Here is a 20,121-nt window from a genome sequence, read left to right on the forward strand (position 1 = left end):
GACTATCCCAGCCTCCTTTGCAGAGAAGTTGGGGCCAAGTGACTGTGCTTTGACCAATGAGATGTGGTCAGAAGTGATATGTGCCATTTCTAAACATAGAAGATGAGAAGCAGATAAGAATGGAGAACAGCAGACCAGAAAAAAAAACCTGAATATTAATCTGATATCAAACTGACTTACACTTCAAAATGCTCAAAAGGTCCAGAAATTGGGGTATCTAGAAACTCAAAAAGAGAGAGTGAAAAAGCGAGAAAATATAAAAGATTTATTGTCTTTTTAAAGAAGCAGCCAGAATGCCATATCCTCTCCTCTACTCTGCAAAGCCCACTCCAATAAAAAAGTAAATATTTATTCTCTAGAGAGAGTAAAACAGATTTTCTGGTATAGGAGAACCCAGTACAAAATGAGAGCTGGGCCACAACACTGAAAGAGGGCAGTGCAGGGGAAAGGAGAAGAAATCAATTAATGCATATTAGATGCTGAGACCTCAGCCCTCTTCCCCAACTTGGTTCCCAGTGTGCTGGCAGCTTGGTCTTTATCCTCCAGGTAAAGATTGGAAGAAGCCTTTTCTGTAAAATTTGATCTTCCCAAGAAATAAGACCTAAAGACACTCAAACAAAAGATTTACCAGACAAGAAGCCCAACCAGTTTATCTTACCATTAAGTTCAGAATTGATCATCTCTACATATGCTCTCAGGACTTCCAGTCAGCACTCTAGTGTCCACTTTTAAATACGAACAGATAACTAAGGATTGCCGAACACATAGGAAAGACCTCTAACGTAGAAGAGAGGGACAGACAACCAAACAGCAAGATGCACCATGGAACAAACAGAGCTACGTAGGGAGAAGGAAATTCACAAAAACTGTCATTAATAGCCTCAGAGAAAGCAAAAAAATGTTTTAACCATTTAAAAAAGAACAACATCCTATAAAACATGTAATTTTTTAAGAACTAGAAAGAGTTTTGGGGAATTAAAAATATGATAGTATGAAATAAAAAATTAAGGGAGTAATTAAAACATAAAATTGAAATACTCTTCTAGAAAGTAAAGACAGAAAGAATAAAAGAAAAAGAATCATGGGTAAAAAAAATCAATTCAATAATTCCAGAAAATGTCCCAGAACTCCAGAACATACATTTCCAGGTTGTAAGAAACTACTGAGTGAAAATAACCCCATACCAAGTCACACTATCAAGATATAGAAGAGCATGGGAGCAATAGAGAACAGGGGAAAAGAAAGAAAATGAGAGCTTCTAAAGAGAGAAAGTGGGTCACATGCAAAGAACTAGGAGCTAGAACACTTTGGACTTCCAAACAACAATACAGAAAGCTATTATACAGTTTTTCAATGCCTTAAAAATTCTGAAGACATTTATTTTCAATCTAGGCCTATATCTAATCTACCTATCGCTTGTGAAGGTAAAATAAAGACATTGGCAGGCATTAGGTGCCCAGAAAAAATTCATTTCCATGGATGTTTTCTTCAGCTGCCGGAGGATGTGCTCTACCAAAATGAAAGAGGAAATCAAAAATAAATAAATAAATAAACAAATAAATAAATACAGAAACACAAAACACAATAAATAGGAGCTTCAAAACAAAACAGGAGTTGGAAATTCCCTGAATCATGAAGGGAGACCCAGAGTGATAGTTCTTCCCCAAGGAGCTTAGGAGCAAAAGCAGGAGCTGGCAGGTCTTCTTAAGGCTTCCGCCTGGAACTGGCATAATGTCACCCTGCTGCATTCTGTTGGCTAGAACCAGCCACCAGACCAGCCCAGATTCTGCATGAGAGAAGATGTCACAAGAGTGTGAACACTGGGAGCTACAGTTTTGGAAGCCCTCTTTAAAGACCAACTACCAGAGAGGACCAAAATCATCCTCTAGTTGCCTCTGTGGAAAGAGGAGTGGCGCGTTGAGGCTTGTAAGGTTTATACCAAATTTTGTAGGAATAGATGACTCAAGTCTGTGCATGTATAACTTTTGTAAACATAAAGTGTATATGATCCCTGAATGAAACAGGATGAGTAAAAGAAAAAGGAGGAAACGGAAGGCAGAAAATCATTAATTGCAATAATTCCAGAAAATATACCAGAACTCCAGGACATAGGTTTTCATAGACTCCTGCCCAAAAATAAAAATATGGAGAATGCAGTCATTTTTACATATGCGCTATGTAAATGAATTCCTCTTTGTCATAAGTAAGCAAAATCGCCCAATTGAATGTTTTTGGTTTTTTTTTACTCAGTCTTACATTAATAACATGTTTCTCAGCTTTGCCTATCGTGTATAAAACAGACACATTCATGAAGTTCTCTGTTAACATGTTCATGGGAGACCTGTGAAGTACTGGCTTACTTTATTACAGAGATGGCACAATAAAGAGGACACGTCTATTTGGACAGGTTGACGAAATGAAGCAAATACCCTGGTGCTTTCCAACATTATTCATCATAAGCCATGTAATTTCACCGATCCTTTCTGCTTGCATATGTTGCTAGGACATGAGAATATAGTGGCAATATTTACTGCAGAAAATCCATAATATTGATTATCTATTTAATCTTCAAAGCAATCCTTTGAAGAAGGTACTATTGACATCATTTTATACATGAAGAAACTAAGTCTTGGAGAGGTTAAGGAAGTTTCTCAAGCTCCTACAAATGATACATAAAATCAGTGCTCTTTCTCTTTCACCCAAAGAAGTGGTCATGGCCCATATTTTTACTTGTCACTCAACTGCTATCCAGTAAAGGATAACATGACACAGAGGAAAATTGGGTCAGACAGCTGCCATTTGGCTTAGATCTTATTCAGTTCTCCAAGAAGTCAGTGTGTATCCACCCTATAATCAGGGATAAATTACCTAATCCCTGGCACACCTACTGTATATAAAGCATTAACTTAAGTGCTGCAAAGTCTTTAAAGACATGTAAAACAATCTTAAAATACGGTAGAAGTATAGACCATAAAGTACAAATAAAATATGAAAAAGGCTCAGATAAAACAGACTCCTGGATTCAGGGGAAATAGTGGCAATGAAAAGGAAAGTAGTAACAATATAATGTTAAAGATCTGATAAAGTATTATAACCAGTATAGTGAGGGTATGGTGAGACGTTCATTCACTTGCTCATTCATAATTTTTTAACACTCAGTAGTTATTTTTTAATTAATTTTATTTCAATAGTTTTTGGAGTAGAGGAGGTTTTAGTTTATATAATGTTTTACATATTTCCATTAATCACTACTAAACAACATGGATAAGTTCTTCAGTGGTGATTTCTGAGATTTTAATGCACCCATCTTTCAAGTAGTGTACACTTACCCAATATGTAGTCTTTTATCCCTCACCCCTCCTCCGACCTTTCTCCCTTAATCCCCAACATACATTATTTCTTTCATATGCCTTTGCATCCTCATATCTTAGCTCCCCTTATAAGTGAGAACATACAATATTAGGTTTTCCATCCCTGAGTTGCTTCACTTAAAATAATAGCCTCTAGCTCCACCCAAGTTGCTGCAAAAGACAATATTTCATTCCTTTTTATGGCTGAGTAATATTCCATGGTATATAGGTACTGTATTTTCTTTATTCACTCATTAATTGATGGGTACTTAGGTTGTTTCCATATCTTTGCCCCTGTGAATTGTGCTGTAATAAATATATGCATGTAGCTGTCTTTTTAATGTAATGACTTGTTTTCCTTTCCTAGATACCCAGTAGTAGATTTGCTGGACTAAATGGTAGATCTACTTTTAGTTCTTTAACAAATCCACATATTGTTTTCCATAGTGGTGACACTAATTTATATTCCCACCAGCAGCATGAAAGTGTTCCCTTTTCACCACATCCATGCCAACATCTGTTGATCTTTGACATTTTAATTATGGCCATTCTTGTGGGAGTAAGCTGGTATCTCGTTATGGTTTTCGTCTGCATTTCCTTGAAAATTAGTGATGTTAAGCATTTTTTCATGTTTGATGGCCATTTGTATATCTTCTTTTGAGAAATGTCTATTCATGTGTGTTTCTCACTTTTTGATGGGATTATTTGTTTTTTCTTGCTGGTTTGAGTTCTTTGGAAATTCTGGACACTCAGCTTTTGTTGGATGCATGGTTGGCAAATATTTTCTCCCACTCTGTGGGTTGTCTGTTTACTCTGCTGATTATTTCTTTTGCCATGAAAAAGCAATTTATTTATTTTTGTTTTTGCTGCCTTTGCTTTGGGTACTTAATCATGAATTCTTTTCCTAAGGCAATGTCTAGAGTATTTTTGATATTATCTTCTAGAATTTTATGGTTTCAGATCTTACCTTTAACTCTTTGATTCATCTTGGGTTGATTTTTACATAAGGTGACAGATGGAGATCCAGTTTTATTTTTCTACTGTGGCTTTCCTGTTTTCCCAGCACCGTTTATTGAATAGGGTGTCCTTTCCCCAATTTACATTTTTGTATGCCTTGTCAAAGATCAGTTGGCTGTAAGTATTTGGCTCTATTTCTGGGTTCTCTATTCGGTTCCATTGGTCTATGTGCCTATTTTTATGCCAGTACCTTGTGGTTTTGGTAACTATAGACTTGAAGTGTAACTTGAAGTCAGGTAATGTGATACCTTTATATTTGTTCTTTTAGCTTAATGATGCTTTGGCTATGTGGGCTCTTTTTTACTTCCGTATGAATTTAGGATTGTTTTTCTTAGTTCCGTGAAGAATTATGGTGGTATTTTGATGGGAATTGCACTTAATCTGTAGGTTGCTTTGAGCAATATGGTCATTTTCACAATGTTGATTTTTCCCATCCATGAGCATGGAATTTGTTTCCATTTGTTTGTATCATTGATTTTCTTTCAGCAATGTTTTGTAGGGTTGTTTTGTTATTGTTGTGTTTTTTGTAGAGATCTTTCACTTCCTTAGTTAAGTATATTCCAAAGGTTTTCTTTTCATTGCAGTTGTTGTTCTTGATTTGATTCTCAGCCTGGTCGTTGTTGGTGTATAGCAGTGTTACTGATTTTTGTGCATTGATTTTGGATCCTGAGACTTTACCGAATGTGTTTATCAGGTCTAGGAGCTTTTTGGATGAGCCTTTAGGGTTTTCTAGGTATACGATCATATAATCTGCGAACAGAAATTTCCTCTTCTCTGATTTGGATGGCTTTCATTTCTTTCTCTTGTCCGATTGCTCTGGTTACAACTTCCAGTACTAGGTTGAATGAAAGTGGTGAAAGTGGGCATCCTTGTCTTGTTCCTGTTCTCAGGGGAATGCTTTCAACTTTTCCCAAATCAGTATGATGTTGGCTGTGGGTGTGTCAGATAGCGGCTTTCATTGCTTTAAGGTAAGGCCCTTCTATGCCTATTTTGTTGAGGGTTTTTCATAAAGTGAAGATAGATTTTATCAAAATTTTTTTCTGCATCTATTGAGATGATCACGATTTGTGTTTTGAATTCTGTTTATGTAATGCATTACACTTACTGACTTGCACATGTTAAACCATTCCTGCATTCCTGGTATAAAACTCACTTGATCATGATGCATCATCTTTGTGATATGCTGTTGGATTTAGTTCACTAATATTTTGTTGAGGATTTTTGCATCTGTGTTCATCAGGAATATTTGTCTGTAGTTTTCTGTTTTTCATGTCCTTTGCTGGTTTTTTTTTTTTTTTTTTTTTTTTTTTTCTGGGTGTTTTGTCTTATTCTCTGTAACTCTAAAAACAACCTCAACACAGAGAGCCTTATACCTGTTTTTAAAATACCAATGTGGTGGATCCCTCCTCCAGAGCGGATGCTCTCCATTGTGTTGAGAAGCGCTAGCAGACAGTCATACTTCTGGAGGAGCTTCATCCTCTTCACAGACCTGGTGGCGCAGGCATAGGGAGAGCGCCCTGGGAGGGGCCTGTGCAAGGTGTCCCCAGCCTCTCTCCCCCAGGAAACACTGTAAGAATCTGTGCACGATCTTTAAAACTGGGCACCCAGCTGGGAGCTTCTAAGGAACTGTGGCTTCTGTGGCATGTGATGTTTATGAAACATGGTGTATCACCGTCAGGATCTGGAGAAGGCTAGAGGAGGTGTGCTGAAACACAGCCAGTGCCGAGATGGGAGCACTAAGGATTGCTGGGGAAGTTCTGCTTGGTTTGGCCTCCCCGACCAGGACGCAGCTCAGGAAATCTTCCTGGGGTCCGAGGCGGCCGCAGCTCTGCAGGACCGTGCGCAAACGGGCAGCAGTCCGCGGACAGAGCGCAGCCGCCAGGGCGGTGCGTGAACCAGCAGCGGCGGGGTCTGCAGGCTTCGGAGGGCCGTCTCCGTTTCGCTTGCGGTTGCTCTGTCCTCCGCAGCGCGTCCTCGCTCCAGTGCGGATGTGAACGTGCCGGTTCACAACTCGGAGCACGTGGTGCTGTTCGGGAGCAGCGTCTGCAGGGTCTCCACGTGCAGCTCACTGGCTACTTCTGCCAGGGATAGGCTCTCTCCCACACTCCAGGTGTTCACACTCCCATTTCGAGAACTTCTTGTGTTTAATTGCTTTCACCTAGTAATAAATTCGCCGCCTGCAAAACCACTTGGTCAATAAAATCCCGCGAGAGGACGGCAGTTCCTCACGCGCTCAGACTTTTCTCTGGGGTGAAACCCAGGTGGCCAGGGGCCTTCGGCCTGGGGCCCTGCGCCGAGCTCGGCAGCCCCGGCCGCGGCTACACACCAGACCCCGGCGTCCAGAGCTTGGTGGCCGACACAGTGACCAGCACTGTCAGCAGCAACCCGGGCTGGAGAAAGGGTTAGCTCCCGGCCAGGTAGGCTTACAGGGCAGCCCGGCCTGCTCTTAATGCACTGAGTGCTCTTTTCATCCATGGAAGCTTCTCTGGAGGGAGGGTATGTTCTGGATTTCCCAACAAGATAGAACTTTCCCAACTTCTTTTGGTTGAAGGAATCCCAAGGCAGTCTTCCTCCACGTGAAATCCACAGGCAAAGCCCACTTCCTTAATGAAGTCAAGGTATTCCCGGTACTGAGTCCTCTTACTCGGCCTCCAGAGGTATTAGGGTGATACTGGTCTCCTGGAATGATTTAGGGAGGATTCCCTCTTTCTCTTTCATTTGGAATATTTTCGGTAAGATTGGTACCAATTCTTCTTTGAATGCCCGGTAGAATTAGGCTATAAATCCATCTTGTCCTAGACTTTTTGTTGTTGTTGGCATTTTGTTTAATATTGATTCAATCTTGCTTCTTGTTATGGATCTTTTAAGCGTTGCTATTTCTTCCTGAATTAATCTAGGAGGGTTGTATATTTTCAGGAATGTATCCATTTCCTGTAGATTTTCGTGTGTGTGTGTGTGTGTGTGTGTGTGTGTGTGTAAAGATGTTCATAGTAGCCTTTGTGAACCCTAAATATCTGAGACAGGTCCCAGCTAATTTAGAAAGTTTATTTTGCTAAAGTAGAGGTTGTGTGCTCATGACACAGCCTTGGCAGGTTCTGAGGATGAGGACATGTGGTCAGAGCACGGGTTGGTTTTACACATTTTAGGGAGACATGAAACATCAGTCAACGTATGTAAGATGAAAATCAGTTCAGTCCGGAAAGGTGGGGCAACTTGAAGCAAAGGCAGGACAACTCCAAGCAGAGAGGGGGCTTCTAGGTCATTGGTAGAAAAGAAACAAATGGTTGCATTCTTTTGAGTTTCTGATTAGCCTCTCCAAAGGAGGCAATCAGATAGGCATTTATCCCAGTGAGCAGAGGGGTGAGTTTGAATAGAATGGGAGGCAGGTGTAACCTAAGCAGTTCCCAGCTTAACTTTTCCCTTTAGCTTAGTTGTTTGGAGACCCCAGATTTATGCTCCTTTCACATACCCACTCTTTTTTTAAAAAATCTTTTCGAGAAAGCATTTTAGAAGAAAATGAGTCTCTGATCTTCGGTTTCAGCTAATCTCTCATGGCTACAGTGGTTTATTCCTAGGTAGGTAGGTCCCAAGTTATTAGGAAAGCTCATTTTTAGCAGGTCGTGAAGTCTCTTGTCCTGTGAAGAGAAAATAGGGGGAGAAAAAACAACAGACAAAAGAACAATCTTGGAAACTATATATAGACCACATTACTCTGAAGTCTATCAGTAGGCAGATATGAAAGTGGCTTTTGTATGTAGATAGGTTACCATTATTTTCTTCTGAAGTTTAAGTTGTCTAGCTTCAGTTCACAGGGCTTTGTGAAAGCACAGCTTGGTTTTGGGTGACTTCAAATTAGGAAAAATGAGAAAAAAGAAGGAAAAAATTTGAAAATATTTTGAAGACTCGTAGCCCAGATAAATTAGAATTCAGTCAAAATTGTAGAAAACAATAGAAATTGAAAAACATTAGGTAAGACTAGAATCTAGCAACAGGTATCCTATAGTTTTCAAAACATAATTTTTCTCTCCAGTTTCCTATTTTTGGTAAAGACAAATCATGGTAGGACAGATTTGCTTTATTATACTTGGCCTAAATATTTGTATACAGTGCAGCAAGAATAATTATTTTTTACACAGGTTTTATATTGGCTTTAATGGAACTTTGTTCCATAGAAGGAATTTCACAGAAGACTTTTTAAAAACCTAACCCAGCCATGGATTTGTACCATCAAATACCTATGCGTTGGGTGAATTCCTCTCCTCTTAAGGTCCCAAGATAAAACTTGGGGCTCCTAGGCCTGTCGGAAAGTGAGATTCTTTACTTAACACAGGTCAGGAACCCTGTACAGTAACTATGTAGACAAGGTATGAGGCCAGTTTTCCCAAGGGGCTTTTATTGGCTCCATAAGTTCAATTCCTTAAAGGAAAGTACACGATTCCAGTCAAAGCCTTGGTAAAATAACCAGGTTCTCCAGTTGTCTCCTGTTACAAATGAAAACAGATGCTTATTGAACTTATTCAGATATCTGTATTGTCATAACTTAATACTCACAGATAGTTTCCAAATTCTGGAGAAATCAGGTAGAGAGAAACAAATATGCTTCAAATTTTGTTCATAGGAGAATACTAACTTGTTAAAAGCATTCAATTGTGATTTGGGGGCCCCAAGATTTATTTTCCTTTCACACCTTGAATGATTATTTTGTATTTATCTGGTATTTATTGTAATATCACTATTAGAATAAATTCTTTATCTTTTCAAAGAACCCCTTTTTGTTCATTTATCTTTTGTATTTTTTGCTCCAATTTCATTTAGTTCTGTTCCATTCTTTGTTATTTCTTTTCTTCTGTTGGGTTGGGTTGAATTTGTCCTTGTTTCTCTATTTCCTGTAGGTATGACATTAGATTGTCAATTTGTGCTCCTTCAGGCTTTTGACATAGGCATTTAATACTATGAACTTTCCTCTTAGCACCACTTCTGCTGTATCCCAGAGGTTTCAATAAGCTGTGTCACTGTTACTCATTTCAAATAATTTTTTAAATTTTCATACTGATTTCCTTGTTAACCCAAAAATCATTCAAGAGCAGATTACTTAATTTTCATGTGTTTGTACAGTGTTGAGGGTTCCTTCTGGATTTGATTTCCAGTTTTATTCTATGGCCTAAAAAGATACTTGATATAATTTCAATTTTCTTAAATTTATTGAGACCTGTTTTGTGGCCTATCATATGGTGGGAATGTTCCATGTGCTGATGAGAAGAAAGTATAGTCTGCAGTTGTTGGGATGAATGTTCTATAAACTAAACATCTATTTTCATTTGTTCTAGAGCATAGTTTAAGTCCTTTTTTTTTTTTTTTTTTTTTTTTTTTTTTTTTTTTTTGGTGTTGTGGATTTTCTATCTTGATGATCTGCCTAGTGCCATCAGTGGAGTATTGAAGTCCTCCATTATTATTGTTACTGAGATAATCCTTTTATAAAATATCACCTGAGTTATTGTTTAGTAGGCATTAATTTTTATAGCATGAGGGTTTAAAGTGAAGAGCTTTTTACAGTTTTTTGTAGAAATGGGGTTTTGCTATGTTGCCCAGGCTGGTTTTGCCTCAGCTTTCCAAAGTCCTGGAATTAAAGGGGTGACCTTTTATTTATGATTATCAGGGAAGGGTACCCATTAAGATGGAGTGATTGAGATCAGTGGGGCTGGTGGATATGAGTGGAGTCCAATTTAGAACCAAAATTTGCCATTCCAAAAGAAATGAAACACACTGAGTTCATATTTAGTTACTTCAGAAATAGGCATAGACTATTAGGTAGTCTTCGAATGACTCTATCCAAAATAGAGACTCACTAGGAGAAACCAAAGTAGAGCTCAAGGATGCAAGAGAAAACAGCAAACACACTCTCTTTCTCTTTCTCTTTCTCTTTCTCTTTCTCTCTCTTTCTCTCTCTTTCTTTCTCTTTCTCTCTTTCTCTTTCTCTCTCTTTCTCTCTTTCATTTTCTCTCTCTTTCTCTCTCTCTGTCTCTCTCTCTTTCTCTCTCTCTCTCTGTCTGTCTCTCTCTGTCTCTGTGTGTGTGTGTGTGTGTGTGTGTGTGTGTGTGTGTGTGTGTGTGTTTCCCTGTCCCCATCAGTAGATACTTTGGTCAAATCTATAAAGGCTGGCAGATCATTGCAGGTGAGTGAAATGTGTTGAGTAAATAAAACCAGCTGGGAATCCAGCCCTTTTCCCTAAAGGCTGTCACTATTACCCTTTCTTAACCCCAGAGGCAATAAAATGAAGACATTAAGAACAGTAGCTCTGAAATTAGACTGCCTGTGTCTGACTCTCATCTCTGGCCCTTCCTAGCTACTTGAACCTGGACAAGTTTCTGTGCCTCAGGTTTCTCATCTGTAAAATGGGGATAATGGTATATTCCAGGTTGTTTTGAGAATTCAGTTTATTAACACATAAAACCAGTGCCTGGCACAAGGTAAGCATGAAATAAATGCTACTTACCATTATCTTTCTCCTTTACTAAAGATAAGCCAAGAAAGAAAACTCCATCTTCCTTCAAAGAGCTTCCTTTTACTCAGATGCCTGTTTTGTCTCTTACAAGCCAAATAAGAATTTCTTCAGCTGAAGTTAATTCAGTTTTTCCTGATTTCTTAAAACTTTCTTCTGGGATTCAACAAAAGTTATTTCTATCAAGAGGAGATAGTTATCATTCAGGGCAAGAAACTGGAGCAAAGAATAAATTATACATGGACCTCATCTTCTTTTTCATGTGTATGTTCCAAGCCTTTAATTTGGTTTCCTGCATCTTCCTAAGAGAGGCCCACTGCAATAGGCAGTGCCTTCACTCAGGGTCAGGGAGACAGGTAAAGGTGTAACCTAGCAACCCAGGTCACATGATATGGGACCTTTGCTAGTTTCCTTCCACCTTAGTGATCTTTGATCTTCATATAGGTAGAGAATCTGATTTCTTTCAATGAATGGTTGGATGGGTTTCATTTTTTCTCTTTTTCCTTTTTGTAAGGTTAGCCAAGAGAAAGGAGAGTAGACTCAAAGTCAGGCAAGCAAGTTTTATTAACCTGCCAAGCTGCCCTGTAACAATCAGCGGGGGCAGCCCAGAGCTTACAAAACAAGGGATTTATATGGGGTGAGAGGAGCATAAGGGAGTTTTAGGACTGCAATAATCTATCAGCCTGTAACAGGCACAGAGATAGTTTGTAAACTTGTGACAGACTTACAATACATCATCCTGTGACTTTTGTGGTGGCAGTTTTTTAAAAAACAGGATTTTACAGGTATATGTAAAAGAGGAATTTACAAGTATGGATAACAAACATTGGTTTTTCCTGTCCTGCCCCAAGCTGCCCAAATGGGTGTAATCAGGCTTTGCTTAATTGTAGCAGCTAGATAGGAGTTCAGGAATGCTGCAGCAGAGCAATCAGAGTGGGGGGAGGGGTGGTCAGTGTGCACGGAGGGGGTTTTCTGAGGCAGTTTGTCCCTAACCTTCCAGCCTTTTAATAGGTAATAGAAGAGAGGCACCGTTGTCATCTGGCTGCTGCTTGCTGGATAAGGGCAAGAAGTTTTTTTTGTGGGGTGGGGAACTAGATCATAGGGATCGTTGTTCCTGGAGCAGTCGATATTCTTGGAGCAGCATCATATCTTGTATTATTCCATGGGTGAAAGTTTTAAAACAGTCTTGTAAAAACTGGGTAAGGAATCATAAAAGGCGGGGGCCAAATGCTAGAAGGAGGAAAAGGGTTATGGCAGTACCTAGGAGGGGCAATAGCCAGGGCGTCCAGGAGTTACGGAGCCAGGTGAACTGTCTTTAAGTTTTTGTACTTTGTCTTTGAGCTTTTTGACAGCATCTCATACTAACCCAGATTCATTGAGGTAGAAACAGCATTGTTCATCTAAAAGGAGGCACAGACCTCCTTTCTCAGCAGTGAGGAGGTATAGGCCACTGAGGTTTTGTAGGGTGACTGCTAAGTTTAATTGGTTTTGGAATTGTGTGATAGAGTCTGCTACTTCTTTTAGTGATGATTGGAAGTCTCAGGAGAGTGACTGGAAATATGATAATGATGTTCCTGGGCTTTCTGCTCCTAACTCGACACTAGTTGTGACTTTAAGGGCTACCAATAAGGAAATGACCTGTATTGCTCTTTTTGAATAGCAAGGACAGGGAGAGACAAAGTTATTGTGGGGGGTAAGGTAGACTATGGTGCAAGTACCTGTCCAGTTGGTAGGGAGACAGAAGTAGGTTGTCAATCTGCACAGGAAGAAGATGGCTGCAGTGTTAATGCAAACAGATAAGTGGATTGATAATAGGTATTGTAGTGTGTGGGTTCCTCATTTGGAGGGACTTGTTTCAGCTTCAGCAACCCAGAGTGAGGAGGAGAGACAGACCCCTTTGAGAACTGTCTGGAGAAGGGGTTTCCATGTGTGAGAGGTAGGGGGGGAGGTAATGCCAAGGGGCTGGGTAAAGAGGCCATTAGCTTCAGGGGAAATGGAATAATCTACTTCGAGTGAGGTATGGGAAGAGAGATGAGAGATGGTTTAAGTTGAGCCACAGGCAGAGGGAGGGATGGTACCTACATGTATGTGTCCATTGGAAGAGGTTACACATAAGGGGGCTTGGACAAGTTTTGAGGTATGGAGGGTTGTGGGACTTTGGATGGCAGGGTGAGGGAGTTTTGCATGGTTGTAATTGTCAGTATATGTGGAGAGAAGTTTGGTAGCTCTGTTAGTGAGGGCAGTGGGATAGTTCCCAGTGAGGGTGAGGGCTCTGTCTACAAAGGCAGAGCCATTTTGGACAGTGTGTGAAAAGTGAATGGGAATATGGTCCCAAGGCTGAGAAATTGGGATGGCTGAGTAGGCAGTAGAGGAAAGGGAAAAACAGGTCCAGCAATGGGAAACAAGTGTAGAGTTAGAGTGCAAAAACAAGGAGTGAGTGAGACTTGAGAGATCCTTCAAGCCTTGTAGAAGTATGAAGGGACTCTGACGGAGCAGAGGCAGTAGGGCTTACTATTAAAAGAGTTAGGAACTTGCAGAAGAATCAGAATCTGTATCTGAGGGGGAGGAGTTGGTAGAGGCTGTATGTGGGGGGTGACCTCTTTTAGAGGGTCTATGAGGCGGCTGATAGCATCCCATGGCTAGTCAAAATCTCCTTGCAAATGAGCAAGGAATAGGTGAATTAAGACCTTTGTATGTGTGGGACTGGGGAGATAGGAGAGGACTTGTAATATTTGGTATCCTGTGGGAGGAAGGGAGGCTGTTCCTCATCACAAGGACCTTGGCACCTGGAGCAGAAGCAGAGGTGATGTGAAAGAGTTACCGCTCATGGATCTTCCTCAAAGAAGGGTGTAAGGCTGGAGTTTGGTTAGACTAAGGAGGGTGCTGGAGAATCAGCAGAGGAGGGCAGTTGGTGGGTCAGTGGGTGCTTCAGAGCTGTTTTTAATCTGGAAAGATGGTACCAAGAGATATGTCCTGAGAGTTTATCTGCAGTGGAAGTTATGAGAATAATTTGAAAGGGATCTTCTCACTTTGGTTTAAGGCTTGCTGGGTTAAAAGTTTTTAGGAAGACATGTTCTCCTGGTAGGAGGGTCCAGTTGGTGGGGCCTTCATAGGGCTTTGGGAGGGCCTGGTCTGTTTGTTCATGGAGGAGATGGTGGATGAGGGAAAGTGTTGGGACATATCCTCTGAGCTGAGAATTAGAAGGGGGCCTGTTTTGTAAGAGGAAAGGGAGTCCATACATTGACTCAAATGGGCTGAGGAAGGAGGGTGCTTTTGGCCTAGATGCGATGCATGCTAGGGCTATGGGCAGAAGGGAGGTCCAGGGTTTCTGGACTTCAAGAGTGAGTTTGGTTAACGGTGTTTTAACGATCCCATTTGCCCTTTCAACTTTTCCTGACAACTGCAGTCAGTATGGGGTATGGAGGCGCCACTGGACGCTGAGGGACTGAGAGACTTGTTGAGTGATTTGGGAGATGAAGCTAGGGCCATTGTCTGATTGTATGGAGTGAGGAAGACCAAATCCAGGGCTGATATATGTTAAAAGAATTTGGGAGACTACTGCAGCTGTTTCTGAGGAGGTGGGAAATGCTTTCACCCACCTAGAGAAGGTGTCTATAAGAGTAAGAAAAAACTTGGTCTTCTTAAGAGGAGGCATGTGGGTAAACTCTATTTGCCAGTCTTCCCCTGAACGTGTTCCTCTTAGCTGATGTGTAGGGATAGGAGGAGAGCAGAGGACCCCTTGGGAGGAAGTGACAGAACATAGATGATAGTTTGAGGTTATGTCTTTCAGCGAGGTAAATAGGTTAGGGGAAGAGAAATAAAGGTCTTCACCTTTACATGTGAAGGTATAGGGAGAAAGGAAGCAAATCACACTGCCATGTGTGTACCTATGCAACAGTCTTGCATGTTCTTCACATGTACCCCAAAACCTAAAATGCAATTTAAAAAAAATCCTCTCTCTTGCCCGATGGAGGTGTGAGAATGGAGAATGTGCTGGGCATATTTGGAGACGGTAAAAATGTTGACTTGTTTGCCTTTGGACAATGTTATTGCCCTGGTGAGAGTTATAAGTTCTGCCTTTTGGGAGGAGGTCCCTGGGAGTAGGGATTTAGCTTCAATTATTCAGTCAAAGGAGAAGACTGCATACCCAGCGATTTTATGGGAGTCAACTGACTTGGAAGAGGAGCTGTCTATAAATAACTGGTCATCAGGATAGGGGAGAGGTTCGGGGGAGATATTAGGGAAATGAGGCTATAAGTGATCAAGGATTTCAGTACAGGAGTGGGTGGGAAAGGAGGAAGATGCAGGATTGAGGGGAGCACTTTTGGAGAGGCAGAACTCAGGAGTTTCAAGAAAGAGGGCATGAAGTAGTTGGATATGAGGAGAGAGTGTGCTCAGTGCTGGGGAGGAGAGGAGATCTTGTAGATTATGTGGGCTGTGGACTGCAGTGTCTTGACTGAATGTTAGTTTCTTAAATGTTAGTTTCTTGCTTTCAAAGGCTAGGCTGGTGGCTGTGCTAGGGCTCTGAGGCAGATCGGCTACCCTCAGGCAGTGTGGTGTAGTGGTTTACATAGGTAAGCTATGGGAGCGAAGGAAGGAGGACTTCCTTTCGTTGGCCAAGGACACCAAGGGCTGTTCCATGGCCTTTGGCTGGTGTAGAGAATGAAGGGCTGAGAGATACCAGGCAAGGATAGAGCAGGAGCAGTTACGAGGGTGGCTTTAAGTTTGTGGAAGCTAGGGATTATGTTATGTGAAGGATTTAGGGGCCCATTGAGAGGGCCATTAGCTGCTTCATAGAGGGGGCGGGCTAGGAGGGCAACATTGGGAATCCATATTCTGAAGAAGCCTGCTAGTGGCTTCTGTGGGTTGGTACTCCCAGGAAGGCTTTTCCTGGGGGATGGCAGTGACTCCTGGGGGCCTAGTAGGATCTTACCAATGAAGATCATCCACATGTGCCTGGACTGTGAACAACATTCTTTCCTTCTCTTCCAGAGGTAGGATAGAAGAGAGGATAATACAGAGATCATGCCAAGTGAGTTTTTAAGACTGGGTGAGATATTTAAATTCTTTGATGTAAGTATCAGGATCAAAGGAGAAGGACCCGAAATGTTTTTCAATTTGAGAGAGATTGGAGAGGAAGAAGAGGACATGGACATGGACATGGACGACTCCTTCAGCCCCTGCTACCTCCTGAAGGGGAAGCAAGGGAGCTGGTTGCTGGGCATGCGGGGCTCAAAAACAGTTAAGGGGTGGAGATGGGGAGGACTTAGAGTCAGAAGCAGGGTGTTTGGAGAGAGGGAGGAAAGGGGTAGGGCCAGAGCAGGGGCGTTCAGTGGGGGATCATGATGCTCTGGTGTGGGGTTATGATGTGGTCAAGGAGGAGGAAAATTGGAGGGGTCAAAGGAAAAGGAGTTGTCAGCTGGGGCTTTGGGGAGTGTGGCAGGAGGTGAGTCATTGGTCGGGGCCATGGGGAGAGTGATGGGGAGAATCAGGTTTGGAGCAAACAAGGAGAATCTGGAAAGTAGAATAGTAATGGCAGAGGGAAGGATGGCTACAAAGAATGAAGAAAGCTTGAACATAAGGAATCTCAGACCATTTCCTGTTGCAGCGGCAAAGTCGTCTAAGTCTCTAAGTATACTGAAATCAAAGGTGCCATTTTCCAGCATTGGAAATCATTGTCTAATTTGTATTGAGGCCAAGCAGTATTACAGTAAAAGATAAGTCTGTTAAGATGGACTTCTGAATGGAGGCCGAGAGTATTGAGATTATGCAGGAGATACCCAAGGGTATAATTTTGGAAGGGGTAAACTGATGGGCTCCTATAGTGAATGGGGGAGGGAGGTAGAGGAAGAAGAGACTGCCAATTGAGAAGAATGGCAGGAGAGAGCATCCCCTGTCCCACAGGCCTTTTCCGGAATAGAGGAGGTAGCCACCGAGTAAGATATCCATGAAATGGAGGAACCAGAGGTCTGGAGGCTGGAGGAAGCCCTTGGTCTGGTTCTGGGTCTTTGGAGAAGACAAAGACAGTCAAGAGTTCCAGGTAGACAGCAAGAGTCTCTCTTATTCACCCCAGCTGAGGCTCTAATGGTGGATGAAGTTGCCAGCAATAGGAGAGTCTGGGAGATCCTCCAGATCTTCAGCAGGTTCTGGAAGGGAAGGGTTGGCCCAGAGAGAGGCAATAGGAGAGGAAGGGAGAAAGAGAGAGAGAGAGAGAGAGAGAGAGAGACAGAGAGAGAAAGAGACAGAGAGACAAAGAGACAGAGAGACAAAGAGAAAGAGAGAAAGAGAAAGAGAGAGAAAGAGAAAGAGAGAGAGAGAGAAAGAGAGAGAGAGGGAGGGAGAGAGGGAGAGAGGGAGGGAGGGGGGAGAGAGAGAGAGGGAGAGGGAGAGAGAGGGAGAGGGGGAGAGGGAGAGGGGGAGAGGGAGAGGGGGAGAGAGGGAGAGGGAGAGAGGGAGAGAGGGAGACGGGGAGAGGGAGAGAGGGAGGGGGGGAGAGAGAGAGGGAGAGAGAGAAAGAGGGAGAGAGAGAGGGAGAGAGAGAAAGAGAGAGAGAGAGAAAGAGGGAGAGAGAGGGAGAGAGAGAGAGGGAGAGGGAGAGAGGGACAGAGAGGGACAGAGAGGGAGGGAGAGGGAGAGAGAGGGAGAGGGAGAGAGAGGGAGAGGGAGAGAGAGGGAGAGGGAGAGAGGGAGAGGGAGAGAAGGAGAGGGAGAGGGGGAGAGGGAGAGGGAGAGAGAGGGGGAGGCAGAGGGAGGGGGAGAGATGGGGGAGAGAGAGAGAGGGAGAGAGAGAGGGAGAGAGAGAGAGGGAGAGAGAGGGAGAGAGAGAGGGGGGAGAGAGAGAGAGGGAGAGAGATAGAGAAAGAGAAAGAGAGAGAAAGAGAGAGAGAGGGAGAGAGAGAGAGAGAGAGAGACCCTTAAGGATGCCCAGCCACAGCCTACCCCTTCCCAGGTTTCAGCACCAAAATGTAAGGTTAGCTGATAGAAAGGAAAGTAGACCCAAAGTCAGGCAAGCAAGTTTTATTAACCTGCTGGGCTGCCCCATAACAATCAGAGGGGGCAGCCCCGAGCTTACAAAATGAGGGGTTTATATGGGTTAGGAAGGGCATAAGGAAGTTTTAGGACTGAGATAATCTATCAGCTTGTAACAGGCACAGAGATAGTTTGTCAACCTGTGACAGACTTATAATACAGCATCTTGTGACTTTTGTGGTGGCAGTTTAAAAAAAGGATTTTACAGGTGTGTGTAAAACAGGAATTTACAAGTATGGGTAACAAACATTTGTTTTCCCTGTTCTCCCCCAAGCTACCCAGATGGCTTTAATCAGGCTTTGCTTAATTGTAGCACGTCTGGCAGCCTTGATGTGGTGCCTAGATAGAAGTTCAGAAATGCAGCTGCAGAGCAATCAGTGGGGGCAGGGGAAGGTCAGCTTGTCCCTAACACTTTTTTTTAAAAAAATTATTTTATTTCAGTAGGTTTTTGTGGAACCAGTGGTATTTGCTTACATGAGTAATTTCTTTAGTTTGATTTCTGAAATTTTGGTACAGCCATCACCTGACCAGTCTACACTGTACCCAATGTGTAGTCTTTCATCCCTTACCATCCCCACCCTTTCCCCAGAGTCCCCGAATAGCTTAGCTTCTACATATGAGTGAGAACATATGATGATTGGTTTTTCATTCCTGAGTTACTTAGAACAAGAGTCTACAATTCCATTCATGTTGCTGTGAATGACATTATTTAGTTTCTTTTTATGGCTGAGTAGTATCCCATGTGGGGTGTGTGTGTGTGTGTGTGTGTGTGTATCACATTTTCTTTAGCCATCGATTGATGGGACTTTGGTTTGGTTCCCTATTTTGGCAATTGCAAATTGTGTTGCTATAAGCATGTGTGTCAGCGTATCTTTTTTGTATAACGACTTCTCCTCTGGGCAGATACCTAATAGTGAGATTATTGGGTCAAATGCTAGATCTACTTTTAGTTCTTTAAGGAATCTCATCTCCACAGTGTTTTCCATAGTGCTTGTACTAGCTTACAGTTTCCCACCAAGAGTGTAAAAGTGTTCCCTTTTCACTGCATCCATGCCAACGTTTGTTGGTTTTTTTTTATTTTTTGATTATGGCCATTCTTGCAGAAATGAGGTAGTATCACCTTATGATTTTGATTTGCATTTCTCTGATAATTTAGTGATGTTGAACATTTTTCCATATGCCTTTTGGCCATTTGTATATCTTCTTTTGAGAATTGCCTATTCATGTCCTTAGCCCACTTTTTGATGAGATTGTTTGTTTTTTTCTTGATGATTGGCTTGAGTTCTTTGTAGATTCTGGATATTTGTTCTTTGTTGGATGTATAGATAGTGAAAATTTTCTCTGACACTGTGGGTTGTCTGTTAACTCTGCTGATTATTTCTTTTGCTGTACAGAAGCTTTCTAGTTGAATTAAGTCCCATCTATTTGTTTTTGTTTTTGTTGCTTTTGGATTCTTGGTCATGAAGTCTTTGCCTAAGCCAATGTCTAGAAGGGTTTTTCCAATGTTATCCTCTAGAATCTTTATGGTTTTGGGTCTTAGACTTAAGTCTTTGAGCCATCTTGAGTTGATTTTTGTATAAGGTGAGAGATTAGTTTCATTCCTCTACATATAGCTTGCCAATTATCCCAGCACTATTTGTTGAATAGGGTGTCCTTTCCCCATTTCATGTTTTTGTTTTGTCAAAGATTAGTTGGCTGTAAGTATTTGGCTTTATTTCACGGTCCTCTAATCTATTCCACTGATCAACTTCCCTATTTTTATACTAGTATCATGCTGTTTTGGTGACTATGGCCTTAAAGTCTAAAGTTGGGTAATGAGAATTTCCAGGTTTTTCTTTTTCCTTAGTCTTGCTGTGGCTATGAGGTTTCTTTTTTGATTCCATATGAATTTTAAGATTGTGTTTTCTAGTTCTGTGAAGAATTATGTTAGTATTTTGATGGCAATTGCATGAATTTGTAGATTGCTTCTGACAGTATGATCATTTTCACAATATTAATTTTCATTCATAAATGTGAGATGTGTTTCCATTTGTTTATGTCATCTGTGATTTCTTTCAGCAGTGTTTTGTAGTTTTCCTTGCAGAGGTCTTTCATGTCCTTGGTTCAGTATATTCCTAAGTATTTGTATTAGTCTGTTTTCAGGCTGCTGCTAAAGACAAACCTGAGACTGGGTAATTTATTAAGAAAAAGAATTTTAATTGGTTCACACTTTTACATGGCTGGGGA

At 41.7% G+C, this 20,121-nt stretch overlaps 1 protein-coding gene and 1 pseudogene across 15 annotated transcripts in view; one reads left to right on the forward strand and one right to left on the reverse strand.

Moving 5' to 3' along the window:
- TRPM3 (transient receptor potential cation channel subfamily M member 3) overlaps nucleotides 1-20,121 on the forward strand; it is a 919,012-nt gene that overhangs the window by 754,166 nt on the left and 144,725 nt on the right. The gene's annotated exons all lie outside the window — the stretch shown is intronic.
- LOC120360672 (putative tRNA (uracil-O(2)-)-methyltransferase pseudogene) overlaps nucleotides 6,104-20,121 on the reverse strand; it is a 41,758-nt pseudogene continuing 27,740 nt past the window's right edge.

The sequence above is a fragment of the Saimiri boliviensis genome, chromosome 2 (genome assembly GCF_048565385.1).
Source record: "Saimiri boliviensis isolate mSaiBol1 chromosome 2, mSaiBol1.pri, whole genome shotgun sequence".
NCBI classification, from domain to species: domain Eukaryota; kingdom Metazoa; phylum Chordata; class Mammalia; order Primates; family Cebidae; genus Saimiri; species Saimiri boliviensis.